We start from the raw sequence: 17,544 nt of genomic DNA on the forward strand, positions 1-17,544 counted from the left end.
TTTACAAAAACGTACCATCAAACTAATTTTGTTCAATACATACATTTTCCTTCCTTCTGATTCAAGATAGTATTGTGCTTTTAAAATAAAACTTATTAATCAAACTTGTCTGCTACCAGATTAATTTCTTATTTTAGAAACCTAATTCTAAGAACCGCTTCCTGAATCCTGTTAAAACTGTAATGATGTTTATTCTGGGAACAAAACGGTACCTCCTGAGTTAAACGGGAACACTCAGCAAGGAAGACATTATAGGATAGTAGTTAGGAACCTAAGGGCTTACGGCAGAACTGGGTTCAGCTCCTGGCCCTATCACTTGTTAGCCACGTGAGCCTGGTCAAAGTAACTTTAACCTCACTGAGCCTGTTTTCCTTAATTTATAAAATGGAGATGATGTGGGGATGAAAGGATATACAGAAGATTATGTGGGTAAAATGCTTAAAAGAATAACTGGTACATAACTAAAAATTAGCTGCTCTTAATAATGATGATGATAAAAGTATCATTACCAATTTCAATGTTCAATTCTTGTTGAACATGAACTAAAATATGTCAACAATTTATCTTTTTCTCGTAAGCACACAGCAGGTAAAATAAGTGTGTCTCCTTTGTAACAGGACTCTGAAGGTCATTGGAGTCACCTTTCTGCTCCTCTAAACCAGTTAGGAAGTGCAAGGAATGTGAAAGCCAGACTGAATCCATTCTCGGAACAGTCCTGGCAGATATATATTCTTAGAAGGACCTAGAACACCATGATTTTGTCATTTGTTTCTTCTAGAAATGGAACGTGGGAAATCTAGTTAATAAATTACTTCAGCTAACTGAAATTTTAACATTTTCTATCTGGCAACATATCATTCTATTAACATCACTTGGTGGATCTTGAAGACACTGAGAGGAAGTTTAACTAAGGAGCATCTCTAATCAAGTGAAATATATTCATCTTCATTTTTTCCCTTAAATATGCACTAAGTACTTATTTTACACAGAAGCTAACGGAAAATGCAAAGATAAGGTAAGGCTGAGTCAAAAAGTTTATACTCTAATATAGACCTAGTATATCTCCTAATATCATGGGATTCTTCTAAGTGTCTGAGACTAAGTGTCTCAGAAACATTAATGTCAGCCCACGACCTTAAGTGTAATAATCAGAAAAAATTACAGAAATAAAGGGGAGCATTTAAGTTTCACTTGTAAAAATAAGAACTCCTTATGTAACAACAAAGAGATGTATATAACCATAGAATCAGTTATGACAGTATTTGTTTGTTAATAGAACCACAGAATCACAGATCAACAACACTTCATCTTTGTAGCAATCATGATAAGCATCTTCCTCATGAAAGTAAGGCCACAAGGCACCAGCACGGGGGCAGGTGTTTTTAACTTCATATTGACTAGTTCGCCCCTGTAAAAACAAAGGGCTTCAGTGAGAAGCCACAAATTTAATAGGTATTCTGACGCCAAAAGGGCTTCCCAGGTGGCCCAGTGGTAAAGAATCCTGCTGATTCACGAGTCACAGGAGACTTAGGTTCAACCCCTGGGTTGAGAAGATCCCCCAGAGTAGGAAATGGCAACCTATTCCAGTATTCTTGCCTAGAGCCTGGAGGCCCACAGTCCATGGGGTCACAAAGAGTCAGACACGACTGAGCATGCATGCGTGTACTGGCATCAAAAAGCCCAAGCGCAAAGCAGCAAAAGTACACTGGAGTATCTTCAATAGGACCTTTTTCAGGAAGATGAATCTGTTCCATCACCTCTTCTGGAGAAGAGTTGTGGGCAAACACTTCTGAAGGCACATACCAACTCCCTAACTATCCTAACAGAACAGAGGCCCCCAAAACACCGTAACATAAACAGATATCTTCTCTATTAGTATACACTATGACTTTCTACAATGAGGAATCTATATGTATCATTCAACAATATTTATTCAGTGCCAGTTCTGACAGGGAACTCTGACAGGACTATCCCGAAAAGCATGCTTTCCACCACCTATGACACGTACTTGAGGATTTAGACTGAAAGTTCCACAAGGTCAGGGGCCATAAAACCATAGCCTTTCTGGCAACAAAGCAGTTTACACACAGCAGGAATTCAATAAATGTTGCTGTCTGACTTTCAAGGACTACATAATTTTGTTTCAGAGATAAATTATATATGAGCATGTCATGTGTATGATTATAAAGAAAGAACTGCTTTAAAACAAAATTAATACAGGCATGAGAATGTCTCTACAATGTACCTTCAAAACTGTCACCTTGGGACACTATCAAATTATTCCAAAAATACTTTCCAGAACCAAAAGAATATGTTTTAAATCATTTGAAGAGTGGCAAATTATCATTTGAAGGTCGATTTGAATTCTACGACAAAGGTATTCCAGAAAAGCAAGTTCTTTTCTTGGATCAGTTGTGCAGAGATCAAAGATCTTTAAAACCAAATGTTGGGACTTCCTGGTGGTACAATGGACAGGAATCGCCTGCCAACACAGGGGACACAGGTTCAATCCCTGGTCTGGGAAGATGCCACATGCTGTGGGACAACTAAGCCTGTGTACTAGAGCCCACAAGTGATGCCTACTGAAGCTTTAGGGCCCATGAGCACAATTACTAAAGCCCACGCACCCTAGAACCCCTCCGTGGCACCTGCTAAACCCACATGCTGCAACAGCTGCTACTGAAGCCCGTGCGCCTAGAGCCCACGCTCCGCAACGAGAAGGCACTGCAACAAGAAGCTCGTGCACTGCAATCAAGAGCAGCCTCTGGATTTGCTGCAACTAGAGAAAAGCAGTGAAGATCCAGTACAGCCAAAAATAAAAAGTAAATTAATTAAAAAAAAAATGTTGGCAGGAGTTCAGAGAAATGGGCATTTTCATGTACTATCAGAAGGAATGAAAATTGAGGCTTTTAAAGGGGTAGTTTGGTAGTATCTATATGGCAGAAAGTGAAGAGGAACTAAAAAGCCTCTTGATGAAAGTGAAAGTGGAGACTGAAAAAGTTGGCTTAAAGCTCAACATTCAGAAAACGAAGATCATGGCATCTGGTCCCATCACTTCATGGGAAATAGATGGGGAAACAGTGGAAACAGTGTCAGACTTTATTTTGGGGGGCTCCAAAATCACTGCAGATGGTGACTGCAGCCATGAAATTAAAAGACACTTATTCCTTGGAAGGAAAGTTATGACCAACCTAGATAGCATATTGAAAAGCAGAGACATTACTTTGCCAACAAAGGTCCGTCTAGTCAAGGCTATGGTTTTTCCAGTGGTCATGTATGGATGTAAGAGTTGGACTGTGAAGAAAGCTGAGCGCCGAAGAATTGATGCTTTTGAACTGTGGTGTTGGAGAAGACTCTTGAGAGTCCCCTGGACTGCAAGGGGATCCAACCAGTCCATTCTGAAGGAGATTAGCCCTGGGTTTTCTTTGGAAGCAGTGATGCTAAAGCTGAAACTCCAGTACTTTAGCCACCTCATGCGAAGAGTTGACTCATTGGAAAAGACTCTGATGCTGGGAGGGATTAGGGCAGGAGGAGAAGGGGACGACAGAGGAGGAGATGGCTGGATGGCATCACTGACTCGATGGACGTGAGTCTGAGTGAACTCCGGGAGATGGTGATGGACAGGGAGGCCTGGCGTGCTGCGATTCATGAGGTCGCAAAGAGTCGGACACGACTGAGCAACTGAACTGAACTGAAAACGGTAGTCTGGTAGTATCTATCAAAGTGTAAAACAGGAGTACCCTTTGGACAACACCGCTTCTAGGTTTTGCTCTAAGGAAGCAACTGCAAAAATATTTATCTCAGGACTGTAATACTGAAAATCTGAAAGTAACCTAAACATCCTTTAACGGTGCATATGCCATGACACATACATACAACAGAATACTACACAGTAATTTAAAACACATGGCAGAGAATGGATGAACAAAATGTGGTACATACATACAATGGACAGTTACTCAGCCTTAAATATTCTAAGACATGTTAAAACACAGGGGAATTCTGAGGATGTTATGCTACATGAAATAACCTAATCACCACATGAAATAACCTAATCACCAAAGAACTAAGAATCAAAACCAAAAAATCAGAACCGAGAATCAAATCCAAGAGCTTGGGATTTAAACCACCCTGTAGCCTCTCAAAACAAAGAGGAACAAAAACTACAACAGCTACAATAAACGTGATTTTTAAAAATCCTATTGTTGAGTTCAGGGCCTGAGAGAAATTTCTCTCATGGGTCCTCATGAAAGATGTAAGACAGTAAATGTGTTATGCAGTAGACTAGACCCTTAGCCCTCCCTCCAGTAATGCAACCATGATTTGTATGGAGCACAGGTAATGACCGTTTGAAACTAAAAATCTTAACATTTTACACATGAAATGAACTCCAGAGATCATCTACTTGTTGACCTGAAACCACAGAGAAGGGTTCTACTTTAAATCCCCAGTTAGGTGTGAGTATCTTTTAGAAAATCCCCAGAAATTCAAGCAACTTCAGCTATAAAATCCACAAATAAAATATTCTCTGTCTCTTTAAATAGCCCCAGCAGAAGCAAATGAGTCCCCCTTATACTTCTTCACTGCCTAAGGACCTGAGATAGCAATGTGACTTAAAATGCTCACATCCAGCCAACGGTTGAAGGGAAATTCCTGTTCCTGAACTTTCAAAACACCGCACATTCACTTCCCTCTACCAGACAGACTTCACAATCCCCTCACCTGCAATCTGTGAAAACTTGTCTGAATGAGCAACAGCCTGAGGCTTCTCGAAGGTCTGCAAACTCCCAATCAAAAATTACTGCTGCCCCATCAATGTGTCATATAAATGTTGGCATGTTAATTGTGTATTTATAAGATTGTTAATGGTTAGTTAATTTACCTCCCACACTATTATTGTACTTGAAATGATTTAACGTCTGCTGAGGGAGTTAACAACATGTAACAGCAGATGCGAGATTTTTTTTTTTACCTTTCCACACTGTACCCCGACTTCATGCTATTAGCATCAGGCAAGCTGAATCTAATTCCTGCACAAGATGCCTTAGGAATGGTATAGAGGCACTCACATATATTTTCCACAACCAGAAATGATCACAAGTTAGAAAAACAAAGGCTTTTTATTAGGTACCAAGTTTTCCATTTATAAAAACTGACAGACCCTGTTTTTTACTAAGATTTCAAAATTCTTTCATCTTGTTAAAGTTCAGAATTCATAAGTCCTGAAATTCTAAAATAAGTGAAATGACCATTAAAACAAATGTACTGTATTGATTTTAAATCTTTTTCCAACTCTCTCCGATTTAAATCTAAATTAAATCTTCACTTACTTTTTTTAGAAGAACAAAGTTGAGCCTTTCCCCCCCTCAGGAGATTAAAATCTTCCCCATGTGAATATGCCTAATTTAATTAAACAGTAAACAGTGAGACCTGACAACTGGAGAGTTTAATTTTTCCCTTCACATTTTTATATTTACACTTTGACTAAAAGTACTTACTAAATTACAACAACAGAAAAGAAATGCTTGTATCTTCTTCTGAATAACATGGTATTCATTCACTAAACATCACTGGGAACTAGGCACTGGGACTCATACAAAAAACCATATGAACACTGCCCTGCACCCTCCAGAGGCTTGCAAGCTTCAGCAGATGAGCCATGTTGCGCACACACAAAACAGTAACATAAGGCAATACGCTAACCAGCATATAAGACACCAAGACAGTATGTTTTCCAAGAGACAAGAAGGTTACAGAAGGCTTCAGGAAAGAAGAAGGTGGGATTTAAGGCTTTTATTAGGCAAATACATAAGGAGAACAGTAATAGGTGACAATTACTGAGCTTCTCACTCTCACTTGTGCTTTTCAAGTAATCGCATAGTTCATCCTTACTACCACCCCAGGAGGTAAGTATTAATATTATCCTCATTTCATAGATTATAAAAAAAAATTAAGGCGTAAAGGCATTAAGCAACTTGCCCAAGGTCACATAGTAGATTTTTGAGTCTTTTTAGCTCCTTCTGTCAATGGGCTCACTCATCATTTGCTTTGACCAATAGAATGTAGTTAATGGGGGATTTCTGAATCTCGGTCTTAGGAGACTCTGCAGTTTCCACTGCAGCCTTCTTTGGACCATGTCAATCACAAGAAGAGGTTCAGGATAAAAGACCAAATGCAGAGAGGCTCAGCTGTCAGTCATCCCAGCTACTCTGATACCACCCCCACCATGAGTGCCTGAGGTCATGTGGGAACAGTGAGACCCTCACCAACCTACCAGGACACCAGGTCTCCTCTCCTATCAAGTATCTCCTGTGGACGAAGGGACCCTGACCCTGGATTTTCCTTTCCTTGTACCACTAACATCCACCTGAAATGTCTCTGAACCTTACCATCTGCCAAGATCCAGGTAAAAGGAGCCTGGTACAGTACTGTGCCTCTCAAACTTGTCCACGGATACACCTGAAGGGCAGAGGAGAGTAACCATAAATCAAGGTAAGAGAGAACCTAGAGGGAGCCACCTAAAGCAACATGCTGTAAGAAATTTATTTTTAAAGTTCATTCATATTTTCCATTCTAGCCTATAATATACTGCACCTGTATGTCTTCAGAGAAAAAAATATTTTACCTTTGAATGTAATCACTAAAACAGATAGCCCTGGAAGACGTAAGCCATGCTTACTTTATAGCTTCTAGGACCAACTGGCACATATTGAGATTCTCAACACCTCATTTGAACACAGACTCTGGTGTCAGAAATATCTGATTGTCTGAAGATAAAATGGTCCTTTATCAACGGGTAATTCAAGATCTAAATTTTGCTCAAAATGTTTCCTATGACAAGTATGAAGAACAACCGTAATTAATAATAATACCAATCTATACATGAAGTTCTAAGCACAAGTTAGACAAAAATTTCTATTATAATAAAGCTATTATAAAACAATCAGTATTTTCAAAGTGTTTTTGAAATCTGTTTATTAGTTATTTGAAATTATTGTTATTAGCAATAGCTGTGAAACTTCAGACAACCTACCCACCCAGCACCTCCAAAACTCCAAAGCTGCCAACGTTTCTGGCTGTTACAAGAAATCTGCTAGTTTGGTGCAATGTAGCCCTAAATTATTTTTCCAATGAGTGTTGTCTCTCTGAGATAAGAGATTAGATTGACACTTGTGATAATAAACAAACAATTTTAGGTTTTACAATTCCAGATTTAAGACAAAAAAGATTCCAGGTAAAAATTATTTACAATTTTACCAAAAGAAATGAATAACGCCAAAGAAACTAGACTGCTTCTCAATACGAAATTACCAATATAAGAGCTGAAACCATAAGTAACATTCAACCACTACCAAATATTCATTCATTGATGTCATGCACTCAACAAATATTTATTAAGCACTTACTATATGCCAGGCATCAGAAATACAACGCTGAGCAAAAAATTTGAAAATACTTGACCACTGCTTTCATGGAGCTGAAACTGCACCTGGCAGTCACAATTTTAAGATGGCTCCAGAAATTCTTCTCTTGATATCCAGGCCTTTGTGTTATTCCCTCCCCTTGAGTCTGGGTGGAACCTGACTTGCTTCCAGACAACAAAGTACCACATAGGTGATGGAAGAGTCATTCCCTTGAGTACTTTCTGTTAGCTAAGACTTCACACTAAGCAACTTAGGACAGAGATTTGAATTTGGAGATTTCCCTGCCAGCACTGAAAAAGCAAACAGCCACGTTATGGAAATAGGCAAGGCAAGAATCTGAGAGCAGCCTCTAGGAGCTGAGAGTGCTCCCAGCCAAGGGTAACAAGGAAATGGGGACCTTATGCTGGAATTCACTGACAAGTTAATTTCATCCCTTTGAGATTCTCAGCAGAAACCCCAGCTGAGGGAACTCCCTGGTGGTCCACAGGTTAGGACTCCATGATTCTACTGCTGGGGACCCAGGTTCAATTCCTCATCAGGGAACTGAAATCTCACAACTGCCCGGTATGGCCAAAAAAAAGAAAAAAAAAGAGAAAAAGGAAAAGGAAAAATGAGGAAACCCAGCTGAAGCCATGACTCCTGACACACTGAGAGACAATAAATTTGTGTTGTTTTAAGCTGCTAAGTTTGTGGTAATTTGTTATGCAACAATAGAAATGAAAATATTAATATATAGGGCAGGAAAACATCCTAAACCCCTTTACCTTCACATACAACATTTAAGGCTCTTTACAACCCAGTTTCATTCATCTGCACTTTCTTCCTAGCATGCAACTCCCAGGACTATTCTGAACACAGTCCTGCCTTCGGTAACGATACTTCCTTTGTGTGAGACGTGCCCTTATCTTCCCATACAAACTTTCTTCTAAGTCCAACTCAAATATTTAATCTTGTATGAACCCTTCTCCAATCTCCAGGGTCCAAACTGTTTTGAAAACACTTTAATTCTACATTCAATACAGTTAGCTATGTGAATATCATGTTTAAGGAAGTCTCTGATTCAATTCTAGATTCAGAAATGTGGTTACTCTATTAAGGTATAAATCTCTCTCCCTCAATCACTTGTAGTTACTGAAGATAGAAATCCCTGGACTCTCACCAACTGTAATGCAGTGGTTCTAATGTGGTGGTTCTCAACTGGAAGGCAATTTTGCTCCTCAGAGCAAAGATCTAGGGACATTTCTGGTTGTCACACTGGGGGTGGGTGCTATCAGCATCTAGTAGGTAGATGCCAAGTATGCTGCTAAACATCACACAATGCCCAGGACAGTACCCTCAACAAAGTATTATACCTCCCCAAATGTCAATATTAATAATGCTGATGTTGAGAAGGTTTATAGTGACATGTTGTTTGAAGCCACTAAATCTGTAGTAATCCCTAACCCCCTCAGAATGGTTTCAGTAATACCAAGACTAATACATATACTAATATATATATACAACTTTGCTACTAAAATCTATGCTCACAGCTTTGAAGGTACAGAATGAAGTACAACTCCTAGTTTCTGGTTTCTGAAATTTTATCCTACCCCAAGGAGGACCAAAGCTCGAATTACTCCAAGAAAGATAAGTTGCATTCCTCCAAACTTATAACTTGATCTGAAGACTGCCTATACTTCTTCACCTGCCCTCCTCCTATTCATTCTTCTAAATCCAGCTCAAAAAATAAATAAATAAATAAATCCAGCTCAATGGTCAGTTCTCCAAGGAAACCTCCCTCAAGAATCCCACAGACCAGGTTAGCTCCTCCCACGTGGTCCCACTACACTACACTTCGTCACTACTTCTACCAAATAATTAACCCAGCACACTGCCTGTTAGTTGTAGGTGCTGTTCGTTGAATTTATTCATTCAACAAATATTTACTGAATGCCTCCTGAGTATCAGGCATGTTCTAGATGCAGAGAGTACAGCAGAAACCAAAGCAGACAAAGTCCTGCCCTCATGGAGTTCACATTCTAATGAAGGCGAGAAACAAAATAGAGAATTAAATTACACAATAAGTGAGAAATGCTACAGAGAAAAGATGCACAAAGAGCCAGGGCATCCCACGTGGATGGAGCCACGGTTGCAACCATAAATAAAGTAGCCAAGGAATGCTTCAAAGAGAAGGTGACATTTGAGTTAACCCCTGAAGGAGATAAGAGAACAAGCCATGTGGATTTCTGAGGGAAGTGTGCTGCCAAGCAGGGTGAGTATGTCTGGCATTGTTTAAGAAGTATCAACTAGTCCAGGAAGGGAGCAAGTAGGAGAAGATACAGTCTGAAGAGTTGGGCAAACTAAGTAGAGCCTTGCAGGCAATTCTACGAACTCGGCTCTTAATCTAGTTAAAATGGAGAATCACCAGAGGACTGTGAGCAGTGATATGATCCAGCTCAGAGTCTAAAAGTATCTCTCTGGCTGCTATGTTAAGGAGTAATGAATGAATGCATGAACAAATGAACCAATCACATTTTTTTTAAAAAAATAATAATCTGTTGGGGCTTCCTTTGTGGTCCAGTGGTTAAAAATCCACCTTGCAATGCAAGGGACACTGGTTCGATCCCTCGCCCAAGGAGATCCCACATGCCATGGAGCAACTAAGCCCGTGTGCCACAACCACTGCGGCAGCTACTGAAGCCCTCGTGCCTAGAGCCTGTGCTCTGCAACAGGAGAAGCCACCACAATGAAGAGCCCTGCACCCTGCAACGAAGGGTAGCCTCTGCTTATGGCTAGAGAAAGCCCGAGTGTAGCAACAAAGACCCACCACAGCCAATAAATTAAAAAAGAATCATCATAACCTGTCTACATGTTGGTTTTCTCTTCTAAACTCTCAGCTCCTTACGCACACTGACTGTCTTATTTATCACTGCGCTGCCAGTTTCTAGTAGAAAGGGACTGGCACCCAGTAAGGGCTTAGTGTGGAATAAACAAACAAATCTTTCTTGTTCCCAAAGGGCTGCACCATGATTTAAAAAAAAAAAAAGGCCCCTTATCCATGGTGCTGGTTCAGTAGATAGGTCTCCTGCTACAGTCTAGGATTTATTTTCCTTTTATTGTCTCCTCAATATTTGCAGTTGGCTTAACCAAGTAGAATTCAATCGTTATGTTTCCACTTACCTGGCTCTCAGGTTAACCACATCATCAATTGAGGGAAGCAACATAGTTTATTGTAAGCATTACTCAGGAAACCTGAATTCCAATTCCCTAATTACCAGGGACCTAATTACATGGCTTTGGACAAGTTATTTCTTTAAAACTCTTTAAGCCAGTTTCACACATTAGTCTATTTTTTGCATCTGTTCAGTGGGGAGGCTGAACTGTAAAAACGGCCTTTTGAGCTCTCAAATTCTATTCCAGTTACAAAGTAGAGGAGGAGGGTGTAACTGGGAGTTTACCTGAAGTTCAAGGAAAATGTTTTGTATGCTTTCGCTTTGTGCTGTTTTCCCTCACTGCATATCTTCCGTATATCGCTGAGCCATGGTTCAGACTCTAAGGATAGAGGTACAAGGAATTCCTTTTTCTTTTTTTTTTTTTTGGAATTCCTTTTTTGACAAAGATTTTAATAGCATCAATGTTTTGGCAGCAAACCCTCTCAAAGGTATACCAAACTGACTAATTTGAGTAAGTACTATCTTTTTTTTAAAAATGTTACTATGTATGGAAACTGGTTCCTAGAACTGTAAGAGTTCATGTTAGTAAACACATCTGGAATTCCAGGTTACTGCCTGCCCAAGGACTAGTTATGGATTGACTTCAAGTGAGTTAGGCATCTCTGCCTCTCTTCCCTCACCAGAGAAATGTCCATAATCTATGTTCTATTCATCCACCTCATAGGGATACTTACAGGTACTTACTCTATTCAAATCCAAAATGCAAAATTATTGACTTTTCCTGTTTCAGCTACATTTGTCTGAAGGGAAAATAAGCTGTCAACTACTAAATTCATTTACTCAACTCCTAATAAATGAGGGACAGCATAAAATATACTAGCAGATAATCCCCAAACTATTTTTCTATGACTTTGAAGGGTGCTTTGTACTTTCATCTGAATGGTAAACTTCAATAAATGGTAACTGTTACTACTGTAGGAGATCAAATCAGTCAATCCTAAAGGAAATCAACCCTGAACATTCATTGCAAGGACTGATGCTGAAGCTCCAACAGTTCGGTCACCTGATGCAAAGAGTTGACTCATTAGAAAAGACCCTGATGCTGGGAAACACTGAAGGCAGGAGGAGAAGGAAACAACAGAGGATGAGATGGTTGGATGGCATCACCGACTCAATGGACATGAGTTTGGGCAAGATCCGCGAGCTGGTGAAGGACAGGGAGGCCTGATATGCTGCAGTCCATGGGTTCGAAAAAAGTTGGACACAACTGAGAGACTGAACAACAACAATTATGGCTATTAATAAAACTGTACTAATTTGGCCAGGTATTTTTTATATCCTTCTAGATTACCTTTTAAAAAATACAAAAAAACCCCACCATCCCCAAAAGGATCAAGCACGAGGACAGAGCGGCAGGCCTGGCTTCACTATTACAGCTAAGGTGCGAGGGTTTCACAAGGTACAGTTTAAGTAAAGCAATTCTCTGGACTCTAGAAGGCTGCTTATTTAGCAAGCACATATATCACTGACAAAACTACCGAGGTGGATTCCATTACTATTCGTTTTAAACATCAGTAAACTGCAGCACAGACTTGCCCAAGGTCCCATAACTAGTGAGAGGAGAGTCAAGATAAAACCTAGGTCGCCTGGCTTCACAATCCTCGCTCTGAATAGCTACTGTATGCTGCCCTGAATTTCCAGTTTAAGTCCATTTCATCACACTCCTAATCCTCTTCCCTCACTCATCTATATATGGGTCAAATTTACCTGTTCACTCAAGAAATTCAGCAAGAGTGAATACCTACTACATGCTGGGAAATTAGGAGCATAAAGTAGTAGGACATAGTCCCTATCCCCAAGAGGCTTACAGTCAAGCAAGGGAGAAAAGTATGTAAATGGTCACAATAAAAGATGAGAGTAATGCTAGAGGATTCTATGTAACAAAGTATCAAGGAAACACAAAGGAACAATATCTAAATGAAACTGGATACTCAAAATAGGCTTCATAGAAATGACTAAGATCAAGATAACAGAAGTGATGACTTTCAATTTAGTCACCTTAAGAACAGGTGTGAGAGGGAGCTGGCAATTAAATAGTCTATCGTGCTGGCTTCTTGATCAAAACTCTTCAAAATAAAATATGCTCTGGATCTGCCCTATGAACTGCAGATGAACATCAGGCCATGCACAGCATCATCGACTCGGTGGACATGAGTTTGAGCAAACTCCAGGAGATAGTGAAGGACGGGAAGCCTGGTGTGCTGCAGTCCATGGGGTCGCAAAGACTCAACACCACTTAGTCACTGAACAACAATGCATAGGCCATGGCAGAAGCAGGGAGAGGATAACTAATCTTTGGAGTTGCGGGAATGGAGGGAACGCGCGAAGTTGAGAAAAGGTACATATAAGAGACTAACAGCATCAGACTAGACTGCCTGGGTTCAAATGTGGACTCGGCCACTGTGGGACCTAGGGAAATTAACAATGTCTGTGCCTTCACTTCCTCATCTACAAACAGGAACAATTTTGGTGCCTATCTCATAGGACTGTTATGAGGACTAAAAGAAACATTGAGGGCAGGAGGAGAAGGGGACGACAGAGGATGAGATGGTTGGATGGCATCACTGACTCAATGGACATGGGTTTGGGTGACCTCCAGGAGTTGGTGATGGACAGGGAGGCTTGGCGTGCTGCGGTTCGTGGGGTCGCAAAGAGTCGGACACGACTGAGCAACTGAACTGAACTGAAGTGAATGTGTGTATAGCAGCACCTGGCCCATGGGAAACACTATACAAATGTTTACTATTATCATTGCTATTATTCCCTGGTCTAAACTGAATCCTCAAAGATGACAAGTTGAACGGCTGGAAGAAAGGTCAAAGAGACAAGGCACTAAAATAACAAACAGAACTTATAGTTAGCAATGAGAACTACATGGAGTTCAAAGTTGCTGATTAGATTAGCATTTCAGAGAGACTGCTCAGGCAGCTGCATAGAAGATTAACCTGATGGACAAGACACAAGATTAGTTATGAAGCTGTGACTAAAGCTCAGGGAAGAGATGATGAAATCCAAAGTAAGGCAGTGAAAAATGGGCCTATGAATTTAAGAAGTAGTTAAAAATACACATTTAGGAGATAAAATTGGTAGAACTTGGTGACTGAGAGGATATGCAGGGTTAAGGAGAAGGGGAAAGTTCACGGCTTGCATGATAGCACCAACAAATCAAACTGTGAACTCAAAAGTAGGAAGAGCTTAACAGGGAGAGGGGAAATGAGAAACTAAGTTTCAGACGCAATTAGCTTGAGATGTCTAGGGATTACCCAGAGATCCATCAGGATGCAAACCTGAGAGCCCAGGAGAAAAGTCTGAGCAAGTCTGGGACAACATATAATGACGCACAAAGGATAGACAAACCTGAAGCCTAGGAGAAAGATCTGAGCAAATCTGGCAGACACACTTCCCTGGGGGCCAGACAGTAAAGAATCTGCCTGCAATGCAGGTGACCTGGGTTCGATCCCTGGGTCAGGAAGATCCCCTGGAGGAGGAAATGGCAACCCACTTCAGTGTACTTGCCTGGAGAATCCCATGAACAGAGGAGCCTGGAAACTCCAGTCCGTGGGATCGCAAAGAGTCGGACATAACTGAGCGCCTAACATTTTTTTTCAACATATAGATGGCAGGTGAAACCACAGACGTGAGCTTACCCAGGGAAAATATGCAAGGAGGAAACGAGTAGTAACTTAGGATAAAACTCAACAACAGCAAGACAATCCTCCTCTCTCTGTATATGCTGGTTCGGCATCTGCAGATTCAACCAACTGTATGTTTAATTTGGTTGGTTGGTTGGTTGAATCCACAGACTCAGAATCCAGGATATGCAAGGCAATTTCACTATGCCATTTCATGTGAGGGACGTAAGCATCTGTGAATTTTGGTATCCTTGGGAATACCCAGGAACCAGGGACGAGGGAATACCTCGGTCCTGGGAACCGATACCCCACAAATACAGAAGGATGACTGACAGTCTTTAAAGGATGAGCCAAGAAAAGGAAACCCCAGAATCTCCGAAAATCAACTCAACCTTTGCATAGATTCTAAAGTTAGGATCAATACTGTGGAAACTCACAAACGTCTAAGTGATTACAGTCGCCCCTCAGTATTCTTGGGGGATTGTTTACAGGTCCGCTGCAGATACTAAAACCTGTGGATGTTCAAGTCCCATTGTTGGCCCTCCCTCCTCCATATCCATGGTTCCACATCCACAAATACAACCAACTGCAGATCTAGTCATACTGTATTTATTGAAAAAAAAAAAAAAAATCTACATGTATGTGGACCAGTGCTGTTCCAACCCACGTTGTTCAAGGGTCAACTGTACTTCCTTCACTGGTTTTTCCCTCTCCTTGCATTTCCTAGTAAGAAGTTACAATAAGGATTGTGCAGCCCTTGAGAAGAAAGGACTAGAAGTCCTTATTTGACTTCCTGTCACTAATGCCTAATATAAGGCCTTGTACACATATGCTTGTAGAATGAAAGTGGTTGTCATTAAACTGGAAATTTTCCCATTTAACAAGACACAAGGGCTCATGGAATGCCTAGGGTTGCTTCCAGCCCAGGCCAGTGTAACAGAGCCTGAAGAAAGCAGCAGCAGAAACACAGCAGATCTTGTACACTGCTGGTGGGAATATAAAATGGTGTAGCCACCTTTGAAAACAATTTGGCAGTTTCTCAGTTAAAACAGAGTTACCATGCTGCTGCTGCTGCTAAGTCGCTTCAGTCGTGTCCGACTCTGTGCGACCCCAGAGACAGCAGCCCACCAGGCTCCCCCATCCCTGGGGTTCTCCAGGCAAGAACACTGGAGTGGGTTGCCATTTCCTCCTCCAATGCATGAAAGTGAAAAGTGAAAGTGAAGTTGCTCAGTCGTGTCCGACTCCTAGCGACCCCATGGACTGCAGCCTACCCAATCCACTCCAAGGTAATATACCAACAGAAATGAAAACATATGCTCACACAAAAACTTGTACAGGAATGTTCACAGCAGTATTATTCATAATAGCCCCAAAGTGGAAACAACCCAAATCTCTGTCAACTGATGAATGGATAGGCAAAATGTGGTACTTTCGTACAATGGAATATTATTCAGCAGTAAAAATAAATGAAGTACTGATATATGCTACAATATGGATGAACAATAAAACTATGCTAAATAAAATAAGCCAGACACAAAAGGCCACATATTGTGTGATTCCATTTCTGCTCAAAAGGTTCAGAATAGGCAAATCCATAGAGACACAAAGTAAATTAAGTTGCCAGTGGTTGGTGGAGGGAAGGAGGAGGAGTGACTGCTAATGGGTATGGGGTTTCTTTAGAGGTGATGAACTGTTAAAGTGTACACTTTTAAAAGAGTAAACTTTATGATACATGAGTTACATCTCAATTTTAAAGGGGTTGGGATAGAAACACAGAAAGGCTAGAATCCATGCTGCCTCCAGAATTTCTTCTAGTTCAGATGATTCCATCACAAACACACCAACAAATCAGTACATTGAACAGTACTGGCAACAGTAACCATAAAAAATTAAAACAATTTGCAATACAAGATGATTACATCAAGGAGATATCGGATTCCTCCCCCGAAAGTCAGAGATGCCAAGACTTTTCCCCTGGGGAAAGGAGGAGAACTCCCACATACATCTGTGACCTTGTGAGGAGGTAGCCAAGCTACAGTTCTAATTGAGGGAGATTAAAGCCTAGAGCACTTGTAACTTTGCTGAAGCAAACGAACACCTGCACTGAGCAGCTTCTCCTACTGAAGCACCAGACGTTGCTTTAATCCACCCCAGAGCTGGGTCTGGAAGCCACAAGGTTAACAGGATGCCTTGGTCAGCAGCCTACTAAGCTACTGGTCCTTTGCCGGGGGTGTGGGGGGCACGGAATTCTCTTCATTTTGAAATGAACAAAGGGAAGGGGACACAACAAGGATGACAACATTGCATGACAGATGACACAAAGGCTTGGAAAGGTTCTGTGTGCTCCCAATTCTACCAGACAGTAGCTGAGAAAACTGTGCAAGTCGCAATACCTCTGGACCTCAGTAAGACATTATCCCATATCTCACAAAGCTACTGTCACAATGCAAAGCCCAACTGTAACACTCAAATACTAGTATTCTCTCCAATTCACCAAAAAAGATAACTAATGGCTAGTACTGTATATTTTGGGGTCATATTGGATAATAAGGCTCACGGACCTCTTCTCTATTTGATGCTTGCATGCTAAGTCAATTCAGTCATGTCGGACTCTGCGACACTGTGGACCGTAGCCCGCCAGGCTCCTTCTGTCCGTGGGATTTCTCAGGCAAGGATACTGGAGTGGGTGCCACTTCCTTCTCCAGGGGATCTTCCTGACCCAGGGATGGAACCCACATCTCCTACGTTGGCAGGTGAGTTCTTCACCACTGAGCCACCAGGGAAGCCCAATAACTTCCCAAACTCTTTAATGTAACTGAACTTGCTGCCTCTGCTGCCCCATCTTCCATTTATCACCTCTGTTCTTTCTACTCTAGCCATACTCAACTGTCAGCATTCTTCCAGCTTTTGAACAGTTTTTTCTCTCCTTTCACCTGCCTTAAATATCACTTTCTCCTTCACCCTTCAGATCTCAATTTCGACAGCACCTGCCTATTCCAGGAAGGTCTGACCTTATTAAGTCCAGCATTGTACACTCCCTACTCACCTTCCCTTCTTTACTCTAACACAAGTTGTACTTCTCAAACTATGCTGGGCTTCCATTACTGGACTAAAATTCCCACCAAGCACTGGGTCTGTGCCTGTAGTCTTCATTGCTCGATTCCCAGACTTATGACTAGTGCCTAATACATATTTGGCAAATGCTGACTGAATAAATGAATGACTACAATTAAGCAAAAAGCTTAACTAACTAAATGGAAGATTTCACATATATTT

General features: G+C 41.0%; 1 protein-coding gene across 14 annotated transcripts in view; it reads right to left on the minus strand.

Annotated features, from left to right (window-relative positions):
• The window catches only part of MAPKAP1 (MAPK associated protein 1), a 233,740-nt gene that overhangs the window by 205,384 nt on the left and 10,812 nt on the right, over positions 1-17,544 (minus strand). For 9 of the 14 annotated variants that reach the window (XM_055541151.1, XM_055541143.1, XM_055541145.1 and 6 more), the window contains one exon: positions 6,390-6,459. The exons of the other annotated variants lie outside the window; for them this stretch is intronic. The gene's annotated coding sequence lies outside the window, so the exon portion shown is untranslated. The remainder of the gene's footprint in view (positions 1-6,389; positions 6,460-17,544) is intronic. 14 annotated transcript variants of the gene reach the window in all.

The sequence above is a fragment of the Bubalus kerabau genome, chromosome 11, assembly GCF_029407905.1.
Source record: "Bubalus kerabau isolate K-KA32 ecotype Philippines breed swamp buffalo chromosome 11, PCC_UOA_SB_1v2, whole genome shotgun sequence".
Taxonomy (NCBI): domain Eukaryota; kingdom Metazoa; phylum Chordata; class Mammalia; order Artiodactyla; family Bovidae; genus Bubalus; species Bubalus kerabau.